We start from the raw sequence: 12,331 nt of genomic DNA, 5'->3' as shown, positions 1-12,331 counted from the left end.
AGGGCCCCACACTGACCTAATGCTGTGTCTTATGCTTGGCAAGAGCTCGGCCACAGTTTCTGGAGTAGCGTCCGTGCAGGGCTCCCAGCCTCACCTGCCTCTCACCTGCTTCCTGTGCCCTCTCCCCTCTGGGCACTACGTCTCCCCACTTCATCGTCGGCCTCCCACGCCCAGCGCTGGGCCGGCCTCCCAGCAGTCAGTCAGCATTCGCTCTCAGTCTGGGTCCCTTTGCCCACACCAGCCCTTCTACTCTTTCCCTGGAGCGCGCCTGCTCTTCACACACGGGTTAACATCTAACTCGGGCCTCCTGTGCTCTCTAGGAAGGTTTTCTAGAGACCCCAGGCTGACCGGATCCCCACCTCCGTGTCTCCGGCGACTCGGGACTGCCTTCGTCCCCAGAGCCCATCTCAATGTACCTGCCCCACTCGGCCACCTCCCTCCCTCCCTTGTTTGGCTGAGATGGCTCTGAGGACTGGGCCACCTCTGGATGGAGGCATTCTTAGCATTGGCTCTTTGAAGCATCTGCCCTTTGGGACAAGCACCTTCAGTGCCCTGGGGGTGGCCCGGCCACTGTTACCTTTGTATCCGGGAGACTGTGCTGGCTGTAAGGGGACAGGAGACAATGCTGCAGGGGCTGTGTCTACATTTGTATGTGCGTTTTCTGCTTCAAATTCAAACCTCGTGCGCCAGCACAGCAGTTAACGCGCAGCGCCAGATGACAGATGGGCCGGGACTGAGCCTGAACCCTGGCTCTGCAGCAGGCCTGGAGTAGGACAGACATGCTGGCATGGTGGATGCTTTCATTGATCTAGGGTCCAGCTCTAAGGCTGCTGCTGTGCAGCCAGCCAGATGACACCAGTGCCAACAATGGAGGCTGGTCCTAAAAGGGTTAGGCCCTATCAGTCTCCTAGGATGACTCGGCAAAGCAGCCCATCTCTATTCTAATGTGGATACTTTTTGTCTTATGTGGTGCTACATTGTTTAACTTCATTTCCATCTGAAGTTAATGGCAGGAGGTTCAAAGTTTCTTTAACATTAAGGATGTCCCCCCAGGCATATTCCTGACAGTTCCACAGACATTTCTGAGTTTTTCACAGCTATTACACTTAGGGTTTCCTGTCTGGAGTTATGTAAGACCATCGTCGGTTGACACAACTCTATGCAATAGACTATAGAGATGTTTTCCCCCACTTCCTGTTAGCCCCTGGTATGAACTGGCTGGCTGGTTACCACTCTTGTGGATGGTATTAGCTTCCCTATAAAAGAAATACCAAATTAGCATCCACATTCCTTCCCGGGACAAAATTTAAGGCAACGTGCAGAACCAGCATGGATGCTATAGCATGGAGTCCATCAGTCCTAGATCCTGCCCTGGCCAGACAGGAGCGCCAGAGGGGCACTGGCATGCCCTGGGACTTACAGCAGGCAAGCAACCAAGCTGAAGCCACATTCTGGTCTCTAGTGGCCTCTTTCCCTCTGAACGCTTCATTCATCAGAAAAGTGCAGGCTCTACCACGTTCCCACCCCAGCCACTGTAGCATCCGTTTTCTAGAGTCTCCGCTATCTGCCATCTCCATCCCAGGGAAACGGAAGAGGAGGAGGGGCGGAGCTGGAGCAGGTGAACACTGCTGTCTGTCGTTGGTGATGTGGAAACCGTACATCTTGTTTAAGGGGGGTGCTGACAAGTCGGTGTGCACAGGGAACCACGCTGAAGCCAAGGCTGGGAAGGCCCCACGTGGGAGGCAGCCTCAGCGAGGGCTGTCACATCAGTGGCACTTCTGGGGCTGCTAGCAGACGAGGAAGAGGGTCTTGCTCCCTTGGAATTAGTGGCTCTGGAGATCCCCATGCCATCAAGAGCAGCCTGCCCTCAACTGTTTTTCTCATCTAGCGATGGGTGGGGAAGGCCTCCTAGGGACCATCCTGCCCTGCCCTTGCCTGGAGATGCCCTCTTCCTTCTTCTCCCTGAATGACACATAGCCCTAGCCTGCATCCGATGGCCTTCTGAGGCTGCTGCTGGGAGGACTTTGGTCCAGAAAGTATATTCTTGGACTTTGTGACTTGACACTAGAGGCTATAAAGGCATGCTAGGTGAGTATTTGAGAGCTAAGGCATGGCTTCCTGCTGCTGACATCTCTACCTTGCCATCAGGTATATAGAGGGAATAGTAGACATTGCAAAACATGACCTGAAAGAAGCATTCATTCTCTCCCAGCATCCTGATGACAGTGTCCACGCACTGCCCTATTCCCACACAAATGAACCCCGTGGAATGTCTGTCCCCACAATAGCTGAAGGAGGGTTCCATTCTCCTCTTGGGGGATAAAAACATGGTCAAAATTCATGAAGACTCAGGCATGACTGCTCATCCCTCAGTTATCCTGAGATGTGCAGCTGACAGGGGTTGTGGGGGCGGGGGAGGTGTCCCCTTGGAAGCCCATCACCTGACTGTGACTCCCCCATCCCCTGTGCTTTCAAACACACATCTCACATTCTTCTCACCTTTTATTTGTAAAAGCTAAGGGTGTTCTACCGATATGATCTGTTATGGCACAGAGTATTTTTCAAACAAAGAACATATGTTTTCTCTCCAATGATCTCAGAGATGTTTCCATTTCTATAATTCATATTACAGACTCAGTAGCCTCCTCAAGATGGTTGAGAAGGGTTTTAGTTTTTCTATTTTTCCCCAAACTTTGAAATATCTGCATGTGCTCAGTGAGATAGCTGATAAATAGACCCGAGGTTAATTTATATTTTAAAAGATGCTATATGTGTGTATGTGTGTGTTTGGGGAGAGAGAGACAGAGACAGAGACAGAGACAGAGACAGAGTTTGAAGGTAATTTTATATAGCAGTGTAATTTGTGTAGAAAACAAATTTCATGCTGTGGAATTTTCCACTGTATCATGTAGATGCTCAGAACATCTCAGATCTGGGAACAATCTAGATTTTCAATTTTGGGTTGAGACTGCTCAGCCTGTGTCAGCTACTTGTCTTATGACTGTGACTAATTACCTGACAAGAAGCAACTTATGGCAGGTTTTGGCTCATGGTTTGAGGACATAGTCCATCACTATGGAGGAAGCATGTCAGCAGGAGTGTGAGGCTGCTTGCTCACATCATGGTTGTCCCGGAGTAGAGGGATGGCTTAGCAAGTGAAGGTGCTTGCCACCAAGCCTGATGGCCTGAGTTTGATCCCTGGGGCTTACATGATGACTTCTCTGACCTCCACGGTCATGCCATTGTTCTTACTCTTAGTAGTGAGTATTATTACCATAAACCAGGTGCTGTCCGCAGGCTTTCAAATGTGGAAAGACCCTCTAGTCCACTCACAGATCTTCAGAACATCCCTGTGTCCATTTACGAATGAGTAAGTCCTTTGTCCCATGTCCCTTAGCAAGTTGGTGAAGAGCCACAGTGTGGCCTCATATGTCTTCAGAGCCCACGTTCACAGCACTGTCCATCCCGGTCTCTAAATCCGGAGGGGTCAGGAGTGAGACCCAGGTCAGAGTCACCTACTCACATGTTCCCATCTGGGTAAAGACTGGAGCCAGAGCCTCCAGCTGGACACAGGCAAGCACGGTGCCTAGACCATCCCTGGGGTGCAAAGGACTTGAGTAGGACTTTACTGCCTGGATTGGAAGCACCAGCAGAAGAAGACTGTGCCTGCCAAGGATCTGATTACACCAAACAGGAAGCACTTCAGCCGAGGTAAGATGCTGAGGGTTTAAGAGCTGAGAGCTGGTTAAGAGCTGATGGGAAGCCAGAGCTGAGTCATAGAGCCGAGTGCTGAGAATGTCCCACTCCTGCCCAGGACCCTGGCATGCCCTCTGCTTCTTCTATCAGGCGTGCAAGAGCCCCTCTGGTTCCCTGTCCACTTGAGCCAGGCACGGATCCGGAGGGACAGAGCGTAGCCTCACTTTCATCTCTCAGCGAGGAGTTTCTTCTGGTCCAAAGCTTCAAGGGGGGTCTTGGGACTCTTGTACACTTTCGTGTGATGTCTTATATCCCTTGACATCACGGACAGCTTCACTGTTACAGAATGCCCGGCCACGTGTGTTCTTCCCAATGCTGTGTCTGATTTAGAGTTAAGCCTTTTCCCCTTCTGAGGCCTGACTTGCCTGTAAATCGGCATGATGTCTCCTCTCTCTATGCATCTTTCACTTGGTTTACTGGCTGGGGACCCCAGGATGAGGACAGGAAGATGTGGAAAGGAGGATGGGCAAGCTCTCCCTGGACTGGGTATCTGCTCCCTGTGAGCGTCAGACCGCAGGACCTGGCTCCACGGCAGAGATCTCACTCCCCTGGAGGCCCCACAGTACGGGGACTCTCCCTCCCGCCCCTCTGCCTGCTGTCTGCCCTCTACCTCCGGGACCTACTGACCCAGTGCGATCTTAAGAAACCTCGAGTTCATGGCTTTCCTTCTGTAGAGAACTCATCACTACTCCAGACCAAATCTTTCTCTTGCAGGGAGTCCGTATCTCCTTTTGTGTAGTCACACCCCCTGGGAGTAAGGTAGCCATAATGCTTCTTTGATATGGTTTGCCACCTTGGACCGGCGTTCCTATAGTGATTTCAGATTACTGGAGATTGTGAGACCTCAGCTGCCATGGGGGCAGGCATGGGGTGGAAAGAAAGAAGGAGAAAAGGAGAAAGAGAGGGACGGAGGGGGAGGGAAAGGAGGGAGGGAGAGAGAGAGGGAAGGAGGGAGGGAGGGAGTTGAGGAGTAAGGATTGGGTTCTAAGATTGGCATTCTCAGGCCATCACTGGTGGCTTAGTCCCAGTCTAGGATAGCGGCACTAGCATTCTTCTCTGGAAAGACCATGGTGGCTCTGACCTGTGGCCCCACAGCAAGGATGTGAGGCTTACCAACAGCCAACTGCGTTGTCGTATGATGTCACCCAGCACCGTCTGCCAAAGCCAAAACTTTGAGGCTTACTGGGAGCCACACCCAGCCACAGTCTCCTCATCAGTAGGATATGTACACAATGCCCACTTCACCCTCCTCAAAGTCCAGAAACAGTCAGTGTACTCATTTCCCCAGACCTTGGTGTGTGGGCCTGACCCTCCTCAAAGTCCAGAAACAGTCAGTGTACTCATTTCCCCAGACCTTGGTGTGTGGGCCTGTGAAACGAAGAGGTTGTCTGGATGAACCCCACACCCCCTTCCTACTCAGGCATCCTAACACTGAACCTCACAGCTGTGTCTCCAGCATCTGCTATCGGACTCGTAGACTTAATTATAAACCATACAGACTGCAGGCATTCCAAGCTCATAGTGAGGCAACCGAGACAGAGGAGGGCAGGCCACTCACACTGGACTGCAAACTAGGATGTTTAAGGACGCTACTAGCCCAGACCTCCCTGCCGGGATACATGAGGTAAATTTAGTAGCACTGTGGCCAGGGCCCAAGGGCACCCACATCTGATGACACAAGGTAACTTGAAGGGTTGGCCCTCATATGCATGGAGGGTAGCTTACCTTGAGAGCTGACATACTCTCATAGGAGTGGGGTGCTCCCCAGAAAGGGAAACAATGGCATTGGGGCATCAGGGAACTCGTACCCAATCTGAGGGATACTGGTTTTGTGCCTCTGTGTTCAGTGTTATCCTCAGCACCAGTGGAATGCTGTGATTGACAGGGGCTTCTGAGAAGCTTCTGCAGCATCCGCCCACCAAGTGTCAGTAGCGCCGTAGTCTCCCAATTCCCATTTATGCAGCACAAAAACGCCTTTGCGCATCAGCACGCGCTCGCTCCCCAGGGTGGACACTCCCTGTTGTGAACAGTCCCTCCACCTGTCCTGTGTGTCAGGCCAGGGGCTCCTGAGAGTTCTCCTCTGGGCAGCAGCCACTCCCTCTGGAGACAAGACCTTCCCGTAACTACCTCCCGCTGAACTCTCTGAGAGACAAATGTTCACCCTGTCGCCACTCTCTCCCCTCTGGGCAGATGCTCTTCCTCCTTAAACATATCAAGTGTGTCCCCATCTCAGCGCCTTTTACCCACCTGGCCCTACGTAGCTGTCCTCATTCCATCCTGGACTCCTAATCACGTGATGCCGGCTGTGGGTTCCTTGGCTCGCACGTCCTGTGACCCTCCCGTTGCCCTTCTGTTTGGGGCCCGGGAGTCCTGGCCACCTTCTGGTGTGTTTGCCCCGTTTGGTTCTTGTTGACTCCCCGCCCCCCCCCCCCCCGTCAAGTGCACATTTCCCTGAGAGTGGGAACTCAGTCCTGCTCCACCTTGCTGTGCCCAGGAGTGCAGACTTCAGTGTGTGGCTGGTCGTGGGTCAAGTGACTTGAGTCAGCACATTGTAAGTCCCCGTTTTGGGTCAGGCACTGTGTGAGGAGACAACAACGTCAAGGAGAAGAGCCTGATGTCTCAGAGCGCGGAGGCAAAGCGGGATGCAGGGCAGAGGAGAAAAGAGTTCAGAGACGGGAGAAAGGGGGGAAGGGTGTGGAGAAAGCTCAGCATGGAGAGGTGAAGGGAGAATGTGCGGAAGGGAAGGGGGTGCCCAGCATCTGACGAGTGGAGAGTATGGAGTGGAGAGTATGGGTGTTACACATGTGAGGAAGAGAAGGGGGTGCCCGGCGTCTGATGAGTGGAGAGTATGGGTGTTACAGATGTGCGGAAGAGAAGGGGGTGCCCGGCATCTGACGAGTGGAGAGTATGGAGTGGAGAGTATGGGTGTTACAGATGGGTGGAAGAGAAGTGGGGTGCCCAGCATCTGATTAGTGGAGAGTATGGGTGTTACAGATGGTGGTGGTCCATGGGAAAAACACAAGGCACAAAGCTCAGATCCGAGGGCTTCTGGAACAATAGCTGCTCCCATAGCAGGATCCCAGGCATCATTCCTATAGAAAAGAAGCCACGTTAGACAGTCCAGGCTCCAAAGTGACTCTCAGACCTGTATCAAACACTCACTCTGCTGCTTTTTTAAAAATAAAGATGTATTTGTTTATTTTATGTGTTATGAGTGTTTGCCTGCATGTCTGTCTGTGTATCATGTGCTTGGAGGGCAAAAAGGGCTTGGGTCCCCTAGAACTAGAGTTACAGATGGTTATGTGGGTGCTGGGAATTGAAGCTTGGTCCTCTGGAAGATCAGCCAGTGCTCTTAACCACCGAGTCATCTCTCCACCCCCTTAACTCTGCTATGTATGCACCACACATCTGGCCGCTGAGCCTCAGTTTCCTCATTTTGGGAGCAGGTCATCATTTGCTAACGAAAGCTGAGTGACTGAGGCTTGTGTCACTGGTGTGGTTTGGAAGGGGCCAGCAGAGGACATGGGGGAGAGGGTTGGCTTGACTTAAGCTAGGTCCCTCAGCCATGCTGTGGACCATGACTTGGGGGTGACTCTGGAGGGAGCAGGAGAGACAAGGACAAGGGGAACGGTTAGGAAACAGGGGAGTAACCTGTGCAGGCTTGGAGGCTCTGTGGTAGAAATTGGATTACTTCACCCTGAAGAGTAAGGGGACAGAGGTCAGCAGAGTCCCAAGCCGGTCAATAGCAACTAGGGTAAGGTCTAGAGCGAGACACAGTCCACCCTGGCACGGGTTCCTCTGCCAGCTCATTGCCTCCGCACCCTTGGAAAATGGATCCAGCCCTGCATCTCAGACAGCTCTCATGCTGGGAAGGAGTGTCCCATCATTTGTACTGAGTGATACATTTTTAATTAAAATGGTAATCACTGGAGCATTCCGTAAAATTTTACTTGGGGAATTTGCCTTCTTGCGGCTCTGCCTTAATTAGCATTCTATTTATCCCTTATTAATAAATGATATCCAAGCAGTTTCTTCTGCCTCCTTTGATCTCAGGGTCCCATCATTCAGAAGCCAAACTCTGTTCCTCGTTGACAGTCAGGGATCAGTGGGCCCAAGCAGTCTGATCTAGGGTTTGAGAATTTGGATTTCCAGTAAACTCTGAAGGTTGAGGGTGGCACCTTTTTTAAAAAAAGCATCTTTTCAATGAAGCTGCTAAACTGGACAGAGATACTCAAGACAGTGGCCACAGACCAATCCATCAGGACACAGCCCCAGAAGCTGGATGCCAGGGAGCCTGAGTTCCAGCTGGTGGGCTTTTGCCCAAAGTCAAGGAGGCTCAGTAACTCCTTCAAGGTCACAGATCCAGGCAGTGAGAGCTGGAGAAACCTCAGAAGGCTACCACTGCCTTAGCACCTGTCATGTGCCTCACCCTGGGGACTTGCATGCTCAACGTTCTAAGCCAGCTAATAAAGTAGAGATGGTTTTCCACCAGCCTGTAGAATCGAAAACCAGCTGCAGTGAAATCCATCAGCCTTCTTACAGCTCCCCAGCTGCTATAAAGGCCATCTGACATTTAAGTCAGGGACTGTGAACTTCAAAGCCCTCAGTCCTGTTTGTGGTATTTGAACCACTCTCTCCCAGTTTGAACCCTGCAGCTCTACTAAAACACCTTTGGAGTGAACATTAGATCCTTTCTGCTCAGAGTGTGTGCACCAAGGACCAGCATCACCCGCCCACAAGACCATGTTAAAAATGCAGAACCTAGACCCCACTACGGACTCATAAATCAGACCCTACACTTGAACAAGATCCCAGGATGTGCCGACACCTACCAAACCTTGCAAAACAAGCTGGAGATCTGGCATGTGTCTTAGCAGACGGCAGCATGCAGACGTGGTCTGAATCCTTGACCATGAGCCAGGTTTTAGAAGCTGAAGCCGAGGACTATCCCATATTCCCATGCCAATGCTCTTGGACTTTGGGAAGATGATAAGGGAGCCATTCTTAGAATCCTTTAATGTCAGGGCTGGAGAGATGGCTCGGTGGTTAAGAGCACTGGCTGTTCTCCCAGAGGTTCTGAGTTCAATCCCAGCAACCACATGGTGGCTCACAACCATCTGTAGTGGGATCAGATGCCGTCTTCTGGTATAAAGTAGATAGAGCATACATATACATAAAATAAATGAATAAATCTTTTGAAAAATAGAATCCCTTAAGCTTTACAATTACACATAGTATGACATGGTCTTGGGCACACAGAGATTTGCCTTTATCAAGAGTTATACTGGGCCCAAATAGGCTATTAAAGACAGCAGAGGGTTTTATTAGCAGTTACATGAGCCCTTGATTAATTAAAACAAACAAAACCAGCAAAAACAGAGCTGTGCATTAATTACCTCTCAGATATTGAACTTGCTTAGAACAATGCCTTTCAAATTGTGAGGTCCGTGGGATGAAGGGGATTCTAAGACAGGTCTCTGGGGGAGTGGAATGAAGAGACGGCTCAGCAGTTAAGAGTGTTTGGTTCCCAGCACCCACAATGGCCCGTAACTCTAGCCCCAGGGTTCCGACGGCATCATCTATAGTGCACCTGATTGCACATGTACACACGTACACATAAATAAAAACAAAATGAAACTTAAAAACTGTAAAGGGCCCCAATGATCTAGAATGGCTCCTGTCTTTGTTAAAAGGAAAAAGAGTCCAGAAACCAAGAGAGGCGGCTGACGCCCCGTGTGGTGTTTCCTGTCACGTCCCCCCCCCCAGCAGCTCTGTGGTAACAGCAGCACCAAATGGCAAGGATGTTGCTGGTGACAGTAGCCAGCAGGATAAACTGCCCACTGTGCGTGGTCTAAGCCGACCTCACCGCACCTCCGGAGGATGGCCTGTTGCTCTCACGCCTCCTCACACTGAGGAGACGTGAAAAGCCTTAGCCTAAGCTTCAAGCTTCCTGCTTAAGGAACAACAGGGGCTGGGCTCCCAGCCAAGCCCCCCCCAGCCCCCTTCCCCTTCGCAGTCCCTCCTGATACCCAGATTCTGTCTGCTGTCCTGCTGAAGCTGCTTAGCCATTTGGCTGACTCGTCTCAGTGACAAGCTTTGGAACTGGCTAACTCTCAGCGGCTGCCGAGTGGACTTGGTCTCCTCTCTCTGTCTGGTGAGTCTGAGACAGATCTGCCCTTACTGTCTGTCTCCAGGCTGGCTCTCCTTAGTGCTGAGCACAGGTCACAGGCACAGCCTGTCTAGTCAAAGTGTGTGTGTGCACCACACGGCATGCTCTTTATGCACATGCTAGTACGCCAGGAGCTGGCTTTATTCCTTAGGTGCTGCACATTTTAGTTTTTGAAACAGTCTCTCACTGGCCTGGGGTCATTTGGTTAGACTAGACTGACAGGGACATGCATACTGACCAATAAGCCCCCCCATCTACCGATCTCTGGCTCCTCCAACTCTGGGATTACAAGTGTGTACCACCATGCCAGCTTTGTAAATATGTGCAGAGCATCAATCATTTATTTTTATTTTTTAATTAAATTCCATTAGTGCTTAAGGTCTCTATAATCAATGGCTTTATCTTGCTTAATACAGTATTCCTGACATTTAGAACAAAACTTGGCATACTGTGGGTGGTCAATAATAACTGCTTCTGGATAACCTAGGATATGTAATGAGGTCCTGTATTAAAAAAGCAAGACTTAATGAATATTCAACTAAATAATATATACATTATAAGGATAAGTAAATGAATATATAAACATGAATAAATACATAAATCAAGAGCCCTGTGTTACTTTCAATACTTCCCCTATGTCTTGTTGTGTCTGTGGTGTCCAGTAGCCTCTACTCTAGCAGGTCACAGTGTCTGTCCTGTGACCTGGGTCTCCTTAAGGTCAGGTAGAGAGAGCAGCCGTCTGAAAGCTAGGGATGCACAGTTATATGCAGGAGGTGTGTGCATGGAAAAGGTATCAGTTTTCAGATACAAAACTTAATTTTCTACTCTCTTCCAACATTGGTCTGACCAAGATCTACCAAGAGGGGCTTCCAGGGGACCCTCTGCGGGACAGAAAGTAGACCCCCTCCTCCATCCTGCCCCATGCTGGATGATTCACTCGGGAGTTCCAAACGTCCACAGCGCCAAGGGCTGGAAGGAGACACTGACTCGGTGTGAGCATCGGCCCTAAGCTGGGGAACCTCAGACACCGAGCTTTTTACTTCCTGTCAATTCCAGTCACAGGCAACACTTTTGAGTCCTCAGGCTTGTGTTGGGGGGTCAGAGTCTGGTCCAGAGGAATCGGTGCATGTAGGGAATGCTGATTCTCCTCAGGGTTTTGGAAATGTTTTTTTCAAGCCATATTGAACAAAATCTATGGATCATTGTGTGTGTGTGGTGTGCGTGTGTGTGTGTGGTGTGCGTGTGGTGGGTGTGTGTGGTGTGTGTGTGGTGTGTGTGTGTGTGTGGTGTGTGTGTGGGTGTGGTGTGTGTGTGTGGTGTGTGTGTGGTGTGTGCGTGTGTGTGGTGTGTGTGTGGTGTGTGTGTGTGGTGTGTGGTGTGTGTGGTGTGTGTGTGGTGTGGGTGTGTGTGTGTGTGGTGTGTGTGTATGTGTGTGTGGTGTGTGTGTGGTGTGGGTGTGTGTGTGTGGTGTGTGTGTGGTGTGTGTGTGGTGTGGGTGTGTGTGTGTGTGGTGTGTGGTGTGTGTATGTGGGTGTGGTGTGTGTGTGGTGTGTGTGTGGTGTGTGTGTGTGTGGTGTGTGGTGTGTGTGTATGTGTGTGTGGTGTGTGTGTGGTGTGTGTGTGTGTGGTGTGTGTGTGTATGTGTGTGTGGTGTGTGTGGTGTGTGTGTGGTGTGTGTGTGGTGTGTGTGGTGTGTGTAGTGTGTGTGTGGTGTGTGTGTGGGGTATGTGTGGGTGGTATGTGTGTGGTGTGTGTGTGGCGTGTGTGTGTGTGGTGTGTGTGTGGTGTGTATGTGTGGTGTGTGTGTGTGGTGTGTGTGTGTGTGGTGTGTGTGTGGTGTGTATGTGTGGTGTGTGTGTGTGGTGTGTGTGTGTGTGTGGTGTGTGTGTATGTGTGTGTGGTGTGTGTGTGGTGTGTGTGTGTGTGTGGTGTGTGTATGTGTGTATGGTGTGTGTGTGGTGTGTGTGTGTGGTGTGTGTGTGTATGTGTGTGTGTGGTGTGTGTGTGGTGTGTGCGTGTGTGTGTGTGGTGTGTGTGTGTGTGTGGTGTGTGTGGGGTATGTGTGGGTGGTATGTGTGTGGTGTGTGTGTGGCGTGTGTGTGTGTGGTGTGTGTGTGGTGTGTGTGTGTGGTGTGTGTGTGTGTGGTGTGTATGTGTGTCTGTATGTGTGTGGTGTGTGTATGTGTCTGTGTGTGTGTGTGTGTTCTTTTTCTAGTTGGTGTGCTTTGCTCAATTAAGTTCAAACTTTCCTCTCCCCAGTCACATAAAATCTTTATTCTAATTAATCTTAATTTTATATCATTTTATAAATTGTGTGTTCTTTTCTGCAGTCCATTGACATAACTTCTGCACCCATCTGGTGACAACCTTTAGCTACCGAGTTTAAAAGACGCTTAGAGATGAAAC

This window comes from Mesocricetus auratus, unplaced genomic scaffold, assembly GCF_017639785.1.
Source record: "Mesocricetus auratus isolate SY011 unplaced genomic scaffold, BCM_Maur_2.0 Super-Scaffold_100030, whole genome shotgun sequence".
Taxonomy (NCBI): Eukaryota; Metazoa; Chordata; class Mammalia; order Rodentia; family Cricetidae; genus Mesocricetus; species Mesocricetus auratus.
This window is presented reverse-complemented; position numbering follows the sequence as displayed.